This window comes from Stegodyphus dumicola, chromosome 8 (assembly GCF_044657685.1).
Source record: "Stegodyphus dumicola isolate Sdum_Otavi_A_Nest chromosome 8, ASM4465768v1".
Classification (NCBI taxonomy): domain Eukaryota; kingdom Metazoa; phylum Arthropoda; class Arachnida; order Araneae; family Eresidae; genus Stegodyphus; species Stegodyphus dumicola.
Genome location: NC_140775.1, coordinates 182,731,024 through 182,743,917, shown reverse-complemented (window position 1 = coordinate 182,743,917; position 12,894 = coordinate 182,731,024). Strand labels below are relative to the sequence as shown.

The following is a 12,894-nucleotide window of genomic DNA, read 5'->3' as shown; positions in this document are numbered from 1 at the left end:
TTTAACTCAAAAGAAGCCACGAGTGTCAGTGTAACTCAAAAGAAGGGGCCTCGTCTTTCCACAAGCGAGGGCAGCCAGAAACCCAGCCGCCCCCAAACAATAAATTAAAAAAAAACTAAATTATAAATAACGAAACACATCTAACACAAAACTAACAAACAAAAACCACAACACAAAATCACAATATAGAACACCAAAGATATTTAAAACCCATGTAAATACAGAATTCAATTTTAACAGAAGATTCCAATAAGCCCCCTATTTTCCTTAATAAACTTCATTAGAGCAATAATACGTACATATTACGCACCTTCTTATAGAATAATACTACTCTACATCTAAATACCTAATATTTATGTACGATATTGTTTTCGGTCGCCTGACACTGATACCTTTCTAATCTATTTCTGCGTTACTACGTTTAGTAAAGAGTCATTAAGGACTAGATTGACAATCTATAGATATTATAGCAACAGAACTATAATTTGGTGAGAAGCGTACGAGTGTATTTAAAAGACGAGAAGTTACACAGGAATCTGCTAGCATTAATCTTATGGACTGCAATAAGTAAAATAAACCAACTTTGAAAATTCAATTAATGAATTAATTAGATTACAACAAAGCGCGCGAGGCCTATTTGCCTAAGGAGGAGGGATTTGCGAACGTCTTAAGGAAAAACGGCTCGTATTTACATTCCATATCGAAAAATCCACGAAAATATCTATGCAGACTGTTCACACAGGGTACGAACTACCAGTGTTCTTCGGTCTCAACATGCAGCCATTGTTGGATCTCAGCTTTAAATTAGGCAAAGTTAATTAATAAAAATTAGGAAAAGGAATGCAAGGTTTCTTTTAGCTACACATTATTTTTTAGTCCCTGAAGGACTATTGTTGTTTTGCGATTTTGCGTTGGTTCACTATAAATGTCCGTTTCACTTTTCAAACTGTTGCCACCCAGTGTTAGAGTCCTGCATTATATTTGAAGAAATTAAATAATGAAAAACCTGCATAAATGTAAGTACAGTTCTCGCATTGTGATAAAATAACGGTACAGAGAGCCATCCAATTTTGAATGACGTAATCCTCCTACGAATATGAGCATGTGGAAGACCAAATTTAAAATTTGGAATTTGTTTTATTATCGATTTCCTATTTTGTAAAGCTTTAACGAATTTTTGATTAACAAACTCAAGGATTTCAAAGCGAGCAATGGCAACACTATGGAGCTTAACACTTCATCTTTCGAACCAGAAAGCTTTGAAAGAAAGGATACAAGACTAAAATGGGGAATGCAACCTTATGCACAATACGTATGAAATTAAAAACCAGAATTTTTCAATAGTGTAAGGAAAAACATAAAAATAATCATCTTTACTTTTTAACATGCAGTTTTAAGTTTTACGATATAGCATTACTAAATATAGGGTGGGGCAAATAAAAGTGGCCCGGAGTTACTTTACCCGGAGTTAATGTGGCCCGGAGTTATCACAAAGTTACTTTGTTTTCTGGGCCGCTTTTATTTGCCCCACTCTATATATATCTAATAATTATAGAAGTTAATAGTAGCTATTTTTAACAGTATTATTAATATAATATTACTAAATAAATCTCTTATGATCGTAATAGTCAATAGTAACTATTATTAATAGAATCAGTAATATAATATTACTAAATATATCTCTTATAATTATAACAGTTAATAATAACTATTATTAATTATTAATTAATATTACTAAATATATCTCTTATGATTATACTAATTAATAGTGAATATTATCAATATTATGAGTAATATAATATTACTTACAGAGTATCATTTAAATTAACCAGTTATTTTATGTTAACTCACTTTTCTATCTAGTTCCTGTCAGAATGTAAGTTTCTAGCGCACGCGATATTCAAATTAGGTAGTCGTAATGGCAGAGGTAAAATTTAACTGACGATAACTTGTTGTCATTTACATTTAGTCGATTGGGTATCGCTTGTCTCACCAGTCGCACTTCGAAAATTAAATAATCGCATCCCATTTTAATAATGTAATTGGTTACCCCTTCCAGCTTGGAAAATTTGTGCCTTAAATCCCAGTAAGGTAGAATTGATTTCTCACGTTTTATGGGCCCTGAAAGATGTAAAATAGTTTCTATAATGCGCCTTTTAACGTTAATTACAAAGAGCTTTGAAAAACAGCTATTTGTTTTCAAGTTATTAGTTTGTCTAATTATATTATTAATTTTCTGCATGTAACATTTAACGTAAGATCATTGGTTGTGACAACAAAGATGAAATATATAGATTTAATAGCGACAAGATTTTACAAATTTCCTATTTCAGAAGATAATTTGTAAATGGTTAATAAGCTATAGTAAATTAATGTTTTCTTATAAATGTAACCTTAAATGCTATGCGTCGAACTTGCATTTAAATTTAGCTTTTTGGCTTAATGTTACGAAAGGAAGTTAAAAGAATATAGAGGAACATAAATACCCATTTCAATGTCAGATCCACTTTCAATGGTTTTCAGCTTTAAGAAATAATGACATTTTACCGTTGCATTTGGCAGCTACACCCGCGAGCTTCTGCGTAATTTTATACGACATTGCTCATTGGAAAGTCAGAAAATTACGAAAATTGAAGAAGAGAAATTACTCTTTTCTTTTTACAGGAGAGTTATTCGTTCGTTAGTGTTTAACATTTTGTAAAGTGATTATTTTTCTGCTGTCTCTTTCACTCACATGTTTACTTCAGTTTTGAGGTATTATTCTCGCAAAAAGCGCAGCTTGTAGCTTTTAAAGACAAATTATTTTCATATAGAGTCACCTGCAAAGTGATAAAGACACGCATGTAAATTTATAACTCGGTGGTCTGCTTGAGAAAGGAGACAGTTTTCTTTGAGTTGTATCTGAATGAGACAATTAGAAAATAGAAGAATAAAAATGTAGATTATTGTGAAGCAATCGAATAATACAAGAAACTTGAGGAATTGCAAATACTGGGGTCAGTGTATCCAGTCTTTCTTTATTTTATACATATATAAGATAAAAAATAATTATTTAGACACATTAATGTTACTTTTAATTAGGAAACCCTCCTTTCATGTTCCATCTAATTTTGTCACATACCATATTGTTGCATTCTATGGGATCGTGGATTTGGAGTGACTTGATGAAGTATCAAACACAGTTTGTTTCCCAATATTACTCAGGACAATTCCAAAAACACTGTAGAAACATTAAGATTTTTTATGCTGAGAGACGTGAAAAATGATCAGTGCCCTAGCCGGGACTCGAACCTCGGACCTCTCGAATACGCGCCGAGCGTGCTGACCATTACACCATGAAGGCATGCTAAGAAGTCGGGAGGAATACCTTATAACACGTTTGCAGTCGTCGAAAAACTACAAACACGCTGAAACAATCAGCATCATAGCCTTCGGGCTGTAACGGTGAAGCACTAAAGTACAGCTCCAGACTCGGTTCTGTCGCTCTCGAAGCTCAAGACACTACTACTGAACTCAACGTATTCTCGATACTCTCCAGGATGCAGCTCAAGATACATTGCTACTCCGCGTACAGGCAGTGTTTAGATAGTTTTTGATCTGCTCTGGAGAATATTCTGGTTCAAACCGGTGAAAATTCGTTCTAGAATGTTCTCGCTCCGTCTACGGCATATCGTCAATTTTGTCGGCAAATGAGCGATTTGGCGACAAATATGACAACACTGCCTTCCCTTGCCATTTTCTGGCAACCATAAACCCCTTTGCAGGCAAGCTATCTTACCGCGGCTGGGCATTTCGTATTAATATCCCGTTTTATTTTAATTAAGCCTTCTTTGAACAATGCTTAATCACTTCGCAGTTTTGCCCGAACACCTTTCGGGAGCCGCGAAAAGGGATTTCTCCGATTTGCCCGAGCGGCGCACGGGGAACTGTTTTTTTGTGCACCAATTCTCTGCCCTTTTTTTTCACTTTTTTTTTTTTTACTTTGCAGTGTTTCTACGAAATGTCTATAGTCCAGGAGATACTCGATTGTAAAACGTGCTCAAGGACAGGTGTTTCTAGTAAATGTCTGTAACAATCCAGGAGAGACTGGATTGTAAAATCAGTTCAAGGACAGGTTTTACTACTTTTTGTTTAGGCTTCATTTGGGCATGTGGGTTGGAAAAAGAATGACAGCGGAAGACATATCACAAAAAAACCAGATATTTTTGTTCCGATTGGGATACTGGGCACTGCTTATCTCCGTGTTTTAAAATATATCATACCAAAAGCTGAATTTTGAAAAGAAACAGAAATGGGAGCATTTTAAAGATGTATGTTTTTTTCTCTATCTCCTGTAAAGTGGTTTTCTGTTTCTTGCACCTTCGTCAGAAAAAAGCCAACGTTAAGTAAAAATGCCTTATTTGCGCCGTAATTAAAAATTATTTTAAATAAATAAATGCAATACTTGAAATTCTTTTGACTGTTGATTTGAATTAAAATTTTTTATTTGTAAACTATATCCTTATTTTTGGCCACAATATGGCAGAAAAATGAAACTGGTAAGTGATTAAGCTCGTGATAATGTTTCTAAGCATTGTATAATTATCATTGACATTTGGTTTCTTACTCGCAAAACATGTATCAAAATTCTTGAGAATACTATAAGAGGCGCCAAACTTTCTTCCATCCGCATATAGGCTGCCATCGGTAATAGCCAGTTGCTTCTGAAGGAGAGTGATTTATGTCACATCTCCGTCGAAATCGGTATAATTTTATTTAAAATCTATACTAATGTCAGGATGCCCTTTTTGTCCAGATTTAAATGTACTTTAACGTCTTTGCCTTCCAGTTAGACAGTTGGACAGCGTTTGATTATATAGGTGGAGGCCGGGACACAAGAATGAACTAAATAAAAGCTTATAAAAGCATTTTAAGATGCTTGAGATAACCGGTAGAAGCAATGATTAAGCTAAAATAATTGAATGCGAAACTGCAATGTCGAGAATAAAGTTTTGTAATCTTATAATCTCCATAACTATCGCTTAATTAGAAAGATCAAAACAGTCATGTCAAATGGAGTAATTCAAAATAAAACTGGATAACATATGAAAACAAAAAATTATGAGTATGAATAAATAAAAATTTAAAAAAAAAAGATTATAGAATAAAAAAATGTGGCTCGTTTTCTTATAAAATTTATTAGAAAGGGATTACGTGTTCTTAAAATATAATATATAGTTTTTTATGGAGTAAGAAATTTAGGTATCTTCAGAATTTTCTTTCTTCCTTTTTCCTGGGTGCGTGTTTAAGCTTAAATATTTGACGACATTCTGCCATTTATAGTAATATAAAAATTTTAGATAAAACTGAAAAAAATATGCCTTAATATACTTTAACAGATGTTAAGAAAAGAGAAAGAAAGATATATGCTAGGAACAACGTAGGGGGGAAAACCATATGTAGTACTTTTTGATCTTACCTTTTGAGATTTATCGATAACTCAATCATTTAAATCGTTAAGGGGAGTCGTACACCTTAAAGCCCATATAAGATCTTCGAATATGTGACTTTTGCAAGAATTGGGATAACTTACTCATTTTAAAAGCAATTACTTTCAACCTTTTACAGTTGACTATATAATATAGCTGCTTTCTGAAATAGTAATCCGAAAATTTGTGTTGCCACAAATATTTTTATAATTTAATCCGCTTTGTGACAAAATGTTTCGTCATGTTTCCACCTTGCGCGCACAGTTTAAAACATTCTTTTGAAAAATTTAATTCCATATTTAATATATAGCTTTTATAACATTTGGGAAATACTGTGAACCAAAAATTCTAAGAATTTCATGTTAAATTTTTATTTTATTTGGAGTTGAGTTTATAAAATGTATTTTATTAAAAAAATCTGTAATGTTTTTGTGCATAAAATTTTTTAATATTAAAATATTAATCATATTTTTGGTTCAGTTAGAAAATAGTGCTCATATAAAAAATTCCATCAGATTTCAAGTATGTACTATTATCCATTTTTAAAATATCATCCGCGGAAGGTGGAAACATTACAAAAATATTTGTGGCAACACAAAATTTCTAGTTACCAGTTCCCAAAGCAGCTATGTCATGTAGTCAGCTGTAAAATGTTGGAGGTAATTGTTTTTATAATAAATAAAATATTCCAATTCTTGCAACAGTCACATATTCAAAAATTATAAGGGGTTTAAGGTGTATGAGCCCACTTAAATATTATTATAATTGCTAGATTGTTATCACCACTTATGCAAACAACCTTCGATCTGGTATAAAACAAAGAAAGTTATACTTGCAAAATTTTGAATTTAGTAAAATAAATTAAAATCAGCTTTATTTTGGCTTTGATAAACTCTCTGCCCAGCAAGAGTTTATAATATAATTATTGTATAGTATACTTTCTTGTTACACTTTCTCGCAACCTAAACTGTGCAAATTTTAATACTTTCTTGTTATAGTTCTTCGAAATGTGTTATAAATTTAGAGGAAATGTTATTACTTCCTTGTACGAAGTAAAGGAAGTATTATTATCGCGAAAAATTCCGAGTATCATATTTCAAAGAAAATATCCGTTTTGACCGCTATCGTATGCAATTGAACGATGCTTTTGTGTGACATCTGTACGTAAAGGATAGAATAAAGGCCTCTTTTCCTCCCGAACGGATTATAAAATTTATTTAAAATGGATTCAGGAGAGACTTTTTTTCGTGACCTCTGTACGTATGTACCTACGTAACGTATCTCGCATGACTCAGAAACCAGTAGCCTCAGAATGTTGAAATTTTGTATAGGGCTGCTATAACATGTACTCGTGCACCTCACTTTTTGTTTGCAGTCGGACCACCCAAAGTGTATTATACACTGAAGTGACAAAAGTCATGGGATAGCAATATGCAAATATAAAGATGGCAGTAGTATCGCGTAGAAAATGTATAAATCCGAAGTGCTTTGCCAGGGCTTTCATTTGTGTTCAAGTTATTCATGTGAAGAGGCTTTGACGTGATTATGGCCGCACGACGAGAATTAATAGACTTTGAACGCGGAATGGTAGTTGGAGCTAGACGACGGGTCATTCCATTTCGGATATCGTTAGGGAATTCAACATTCCGAGATCCACGGTGTCAAGAGTGTGCCGAGAGTATCTTGTTTCAGGCATGACATCCCACCATGGACAGCGCAGTGGCCGACCACCTGCACTTAACGACCGAGACCAGCGACGTCTGCGTACAGTTGTCAATGTTCACAGACAAGCAACACTGCGTCAAATAACCGCAGAAATCAATGTGAGACGTACGAGGGACGTGTCCGGTAGGACAGTGCGACGAAATTTGTCTTCCTTGGGCTATGCCAGCAGAAGACGGACTCGAGTGCCTTTACTGACAGCACGACATCGCCTGCAGCGACTCTCGTGGGCTCGTGAGCATATCGGTTGGTCCCTAAACGAATGGAAAACCGTGGCTTTGTCAGATGAGTCACGATTTCAGTTGGTAAGAGCTGATGGTAGGGTTCGAGTGTGGCGTAGAACCCACGAAGCCATGGACCCAAGTTGTCAACAAGGTACTGTTCAAGCTGGTGGTGGTTCCATAATGGTCTGGACTGTTTTTACATGGCATGGAGGACTTGGTCCTCTGATGCAACTGAACCGATCATTGACTGGAGATGGATACCTTCAGCTACTTGGAGATCACTTACAACCATTCATGGACTTCACGTACTCAAACAACGATGGGATTTTTATGGATGGCAATGCGCCATGTCACCGGGCCACAATTGTTCGCGATTGGTTAGAAGTACATTCTGGACAATTCCAGCGAATGATCTGGCCACCTAGATCGCCCGATATGAATCCCATCGAACATTTATGGGACATCATCGAGAGGTCAGTTCGTGCCCAAAACCCTGCACCGTCAACACTTTCACAATTATGGACGTCTATAGAGGCAGCATGGCTCAGTATTCCTGCAGGGGACTTCCAACGACTTGTTGAGTCCATGCCACGTCGAGTTGCTGTACTTCGCCGGTCAAAAGGAGGACAGACAAAATATTAGGAGGTATCCCATGACTTTTGTCACTTCAGTGTATCTCTGTTACTCGGCTCGGTGAATTCAGTTTTTTTTAATATGTTGGTAAATTGTGTATGTTTTGCTTTAAAAATGAGTGAATTATGCTGTTCTAACTTCCGGTTAAGGTTTGTATGCCCTTAGTTAATCTGCATGCAAGAGTTGTAGAATTATCAACAATTTACAAGTTGCGGCTAAGGCTTTTACCATAGCATCATATTTGTTTACATTTGAAATTTAGCAAAGTAGTGAATTCAATTTTTGCACTTCCAGTGTCTTTTTGCCGAGTGGTACCAAAAGAAAATATTAAGTTTTGTGCACCGAAAAATCTGTGTTTTTACACGCCGGCAGAATTGATGGTTTTTTAAATAGAAAATCTAATTTGAATTGTAAAAATTTTTTTTAATTGTTTTAACTGTGTTTGATGTTTTATATTTTTCTACATTTTTAAAGTTTAAATAAAGATGTTTTGATGTTATGCATTTTTGCCTTACCGCGAAGGGAGAACTGAATTAATTGAATGAGAAATCTATCTCTAGTGAATTTGAGGAAATAAGTTTAAATGAAATGCAGCAAAAATGCATATACAGGTAAACCTCGTATAACACCGTATAACACGGTAGATAGGTTCGTAGAAAATGCCGTGTTGTGTGAAACCGTGTTATATGAGACCTAGAGGCAGTATAAAAAAGGGGGTTACGTTTCGAAAACTTATTAAAAACAAATATTTTTTTAATTGTGCATAAACAACTTAATTTTTATTAAAAAATATATATGTATGTACAACACAAAGCAAGAAATATTGCATATTTTAATCTAACGCAACTTTAGTTTAATAAATTTCTTCGTTGTCATTGCTGAGTATAATCAACAGAGAACGTTTTTCGGCGGAATGAGATGGCTTTCATTTTCAGAATTTCTTTCTTCATTTAAAGTTCTGGCATTTTCTTCCCTCTTTAAACATTTCGAAGTTCACTTTGTTTGCTAGTTCTTACCGGGTCATTTTAAATTTCTTGATGTGAAATTAGACAGTTTTGCAGCTCCCTTTTGACTTTTCGGCTTATTTCAGCGGAAGGGTCTGCACTCAAGAAAAATAACTCGAGATTTTCAGCTAAGCGTAAGCCTTCTTTTAATTTTTTTAATGTTAAATTATTAACTTCACAATCTTCAGCAGTGCTAGTGTCCTCAGAATCGATTTGATTTACAGCTTCGGATGCCATTTCTATCAAATTTCGTCAATTTCTTCTTCCGCTAATAAATCTTGAACGTCCTCAATAGCCATGCTCAAAAACCATCGCCTCCGATTGATTTAGCAAGTTTTAATATGCCACCATTTTCATTTTTTTGACGATTCACGCACGTTTTCTGTTTCAACTGAAGAGGGCCATATCTTCTAACATGCATTTAACGTTAATGCTTTCAGTTCTTTCAACGACAAAGATACGATGTGGATTCAGTTCTTGATTGAAAATGTCTTCCAATGCTTCCATTACATTAATCGATTTTGAATCGGTTACGTCTAAAATCTACCGTAATGCTCTTCTTATATAATATGTTTTAAAGGTATAAATAATACCTTGATCCTATAGTTGGAGTAACGAAGTAGTGTTAGGTGGTAGGAACAGTGTTTTGACATTGGAATGATTCAAATCTTGTGGGTGACTTGGAGCATTATCTTATAGTAATAAGCGCCTTGAAGCTCAAATTTGTCTGCCTTAAATAACGTTCAGCGTCTGGCACAAAACAATTTAAAAACCAGTCTTTAAGTATATTCCAAGCTACCCAAGCTCTTGGATTTGCTTTCCAATATACCGGTAAGGTGTTTTTGTTTACGCCTTTAAGTTCACGAGGATTTAAAGATCTATAAACTAACAAGGGTTTTGTCATAAAGCCCAAAGTCATACTGCACAAAAATAGCGTTAGACAATTTTTAGATACCTTAAATCAGGATGCAATTTTTTTCTTTTTTCGATATAAAGGTTCTAGTGGGCATTTTTTTCCACCAAAGCCCACTTCTGTCGGCATCGAAAACGTGAACTGCTGTGTATCTTTGTTCTTCTATAATATTTTAAAATCTTTCAGGAAACGTCCTTCATTGCCGAAATATCGCGCTATGCACGATTTGTCTGGCTCATGAAAAATAAAGCCCAGTGGGCACTTGACATTAAGACTTCATGACAGTTTGATAAATGTCTGAGGTGAAACTTTTGGGATAGAGTGTATATATGTAAGATATAACAAAATACGATAGCTGCTTTAAAAAAATAATTGAGGACCTCGTAATTAACATTCTAAATTTGGTGTTCTTCCCCTTAATTCATCTGTTCCTCCAAATTCAAGATTTGTTTACGTTATGTAACGCTACTGAAAAGGTCAACCAAAACTAATATTAACCAATCATAGCTTGTCTCTAGAATCGCACCTACTCGCAGCTTCATAATCAGCCGATGCAGATTCTCCTTGTGTTCTTATACTATGAATTGCAAAACGCTTTTTGAAATTTTCGAACTAACTTTTACTTACCAGAAAATCTGCGTTGACAGAAGGTTCTCCATGTTCTTTGAGGTGCTTGAAAATTTTGAGTACATTTTGTTTAATGATATTACCATTCAACGAAATTCGTTTTGACAGCTATCGTCAATCCAAATGCTGAGTGCCTTTTCCATCTTCTCAATTATTGGCATCCCCGATGTTTCGTGGATGTCGAAAATCCTGCAGCAACTGCACTTCTTATTTCTTTTTAATTTTAACTGTTTTTAACTGTTTCTTCATTTCAATTAAAACTTTCCAATCTGAGATGCATTTTCTTCTTATAAAAGGCAGTCCAAGATTTGTATCTGTGCTTCTAAAGAAATGAATTTCCTCTTAAACGTTGTTTTTTTATCTTTATCGGACATGTTTTGGGAGTGAAACTTAATGTCTTAAAGACGTAAAAGTTTAACAGACTGTGGCTCGACGCAGATTGCCGTCCAGCAGCGTGAGACACTTTTGTTGTCAGGCCATGGAGACGAGGATTCGAATTTTGGAAGCCGAACGTGCAGGTTGTGCGTTCTAGAGCACTTATTGTGACCTCATGTTGTTCACCTTCTGCGATAGTGAGGTTTCTTCATTGTTATCTGGAGAAATTTGCTCATACGGGTCATGTGAGGACATTTGTTTTTACGGCTATCGGATCTTGGAAGACAACTGGTAGAACTTACGACGAGACAAGGATTCTTATGTGTTAAATGACTATACGGATGCTTTGCACAATATGGAGAAAGTTCGTGCGGAGTTCTTTAAATTCCTTCGCATTGATTGGGCAATTTTCTTATCGTGTTAGAGAGAAACCGTGTTATAGGAAAACCGTGTTGTAGGAGGGTTCTCGCAATTTATGAATCGGGTTATAGCGAAACCGTGTTACAGGATGCCGTGTTGTAGGAGGGCTACCTGTAATTTAATATTCCGTACAAGAAAGTCATGTGCTGTCCGCATTAGACTTTTATTCTTTGTGGAGGAAAAAAAAACAAACTAAACATTGAATTTGATGTCTTAAAGTAAGGTTTTGAATTATTGTAGTCCCTTTAGTTAGCTTTTATGGTATAGATAACTATAAATAATAATGGTGATAATTTTATGATATAGATAACTAGTACTTTTAGTCAGCAAGTGGGAGATCCATGATTCGAATCCTGGCAAGGCCGCAGTAAATACTCTCTATCCTGAAAGTTTATAGACTCGGGTAAATTACATATTTAAGGAAACTCGAAATTTATAAAATTAACCAATTAAAGTATTTAAAATACATGTGGCTTGCATCTGCGTAAATATTTAAAAAATATCAATTTGTCATTTAGAAAAATAAAAAACAGAAAAATGTGCGTTCCAAAAGTTTATAGATTCTGATTTTGTGCAAATTGGTTAGCAACAATCATGATGGGGAACTTGAGGAAATTGTTCACAAGTTGTTTATATATTAATGTTCTCTAAACGTTTGGGACGCATATTCATGTGTGTTTTTATATTTTTCGAAAATATTTACTGGAATGCAAGTCGCGTGTGATCTAAAGAAATAGGTTTTTATTTTGAGTTTGTGTTTCTTTCAAGTTTTTTAAAAGACGTAATAATTAGTCGAATCTATAAACTTTTGGGTCTAGTCTGGTCTGCACAGTTATTGCCGAAATATCGCGCTATGCACGATTTGTCCGGCTCATGAAAAATAAACCCCAGTGGGCACTTGACATTAAGACTTCATCACAGTTTGATAAAGGTCTGAGGTGAAACTTTTGGGATAGAGTTTATATATATATATATATATATATATATATATATATGTAGGATATAACAAAATACGATAGGTGCTTTAAAAATAATTGAGGACCTCATAATTAACATTCTAAATTTGGTGTTCTTCCCCTTAATTCATCTGTTCCCCCAAATTCGAGATTTGTTTACGTTATGTAACGCTACTGAAAAGGGCAACACAAACTAATATTAACCAATCATAGCTTGTCTCTAGAATCGCACCTACTTTGCTATAAATACCTCTGGCAGCTAATTACGTCATCCTTTTCCTAGCTTCCGCTGCTGTTAAAGTATTCCTGCTGCTCTGCTTCTACGTCTAAAATGCCTGCGTCATAAATTTAAGAACCAATGTACATAGCAATCTATCATATTTCATTATGATTGATTCATAGATTCTTGGATTTCATTATTTTGAATGGATAAACATCTATGGAGATGATTTTTATACGCGCGGAAATAAAGACTGGAAATTCGTCAAGTTCATGTTTTGTTATCTTCATCTGTAAGACTTCATCCTCAGCCTCAAAGACTGCAAGCTAATT

At 34.7% G+C, this 12,894-nt stretch overlaps 1 protein-coding gene across 2 annotated transcripts in view; it reads left to right on the top strand.

The window, feature by feature from the left end:
• Positions 1 to 12,894, top strand: part of LOC118191873 (LIM domain only protein 3-like) — a 265,129-nt gene that overhangs the window by 225,006 nt on the left and 27,229 nt on the right. The gene's annotated exons all lie outside the window — the stretch shown is intronic.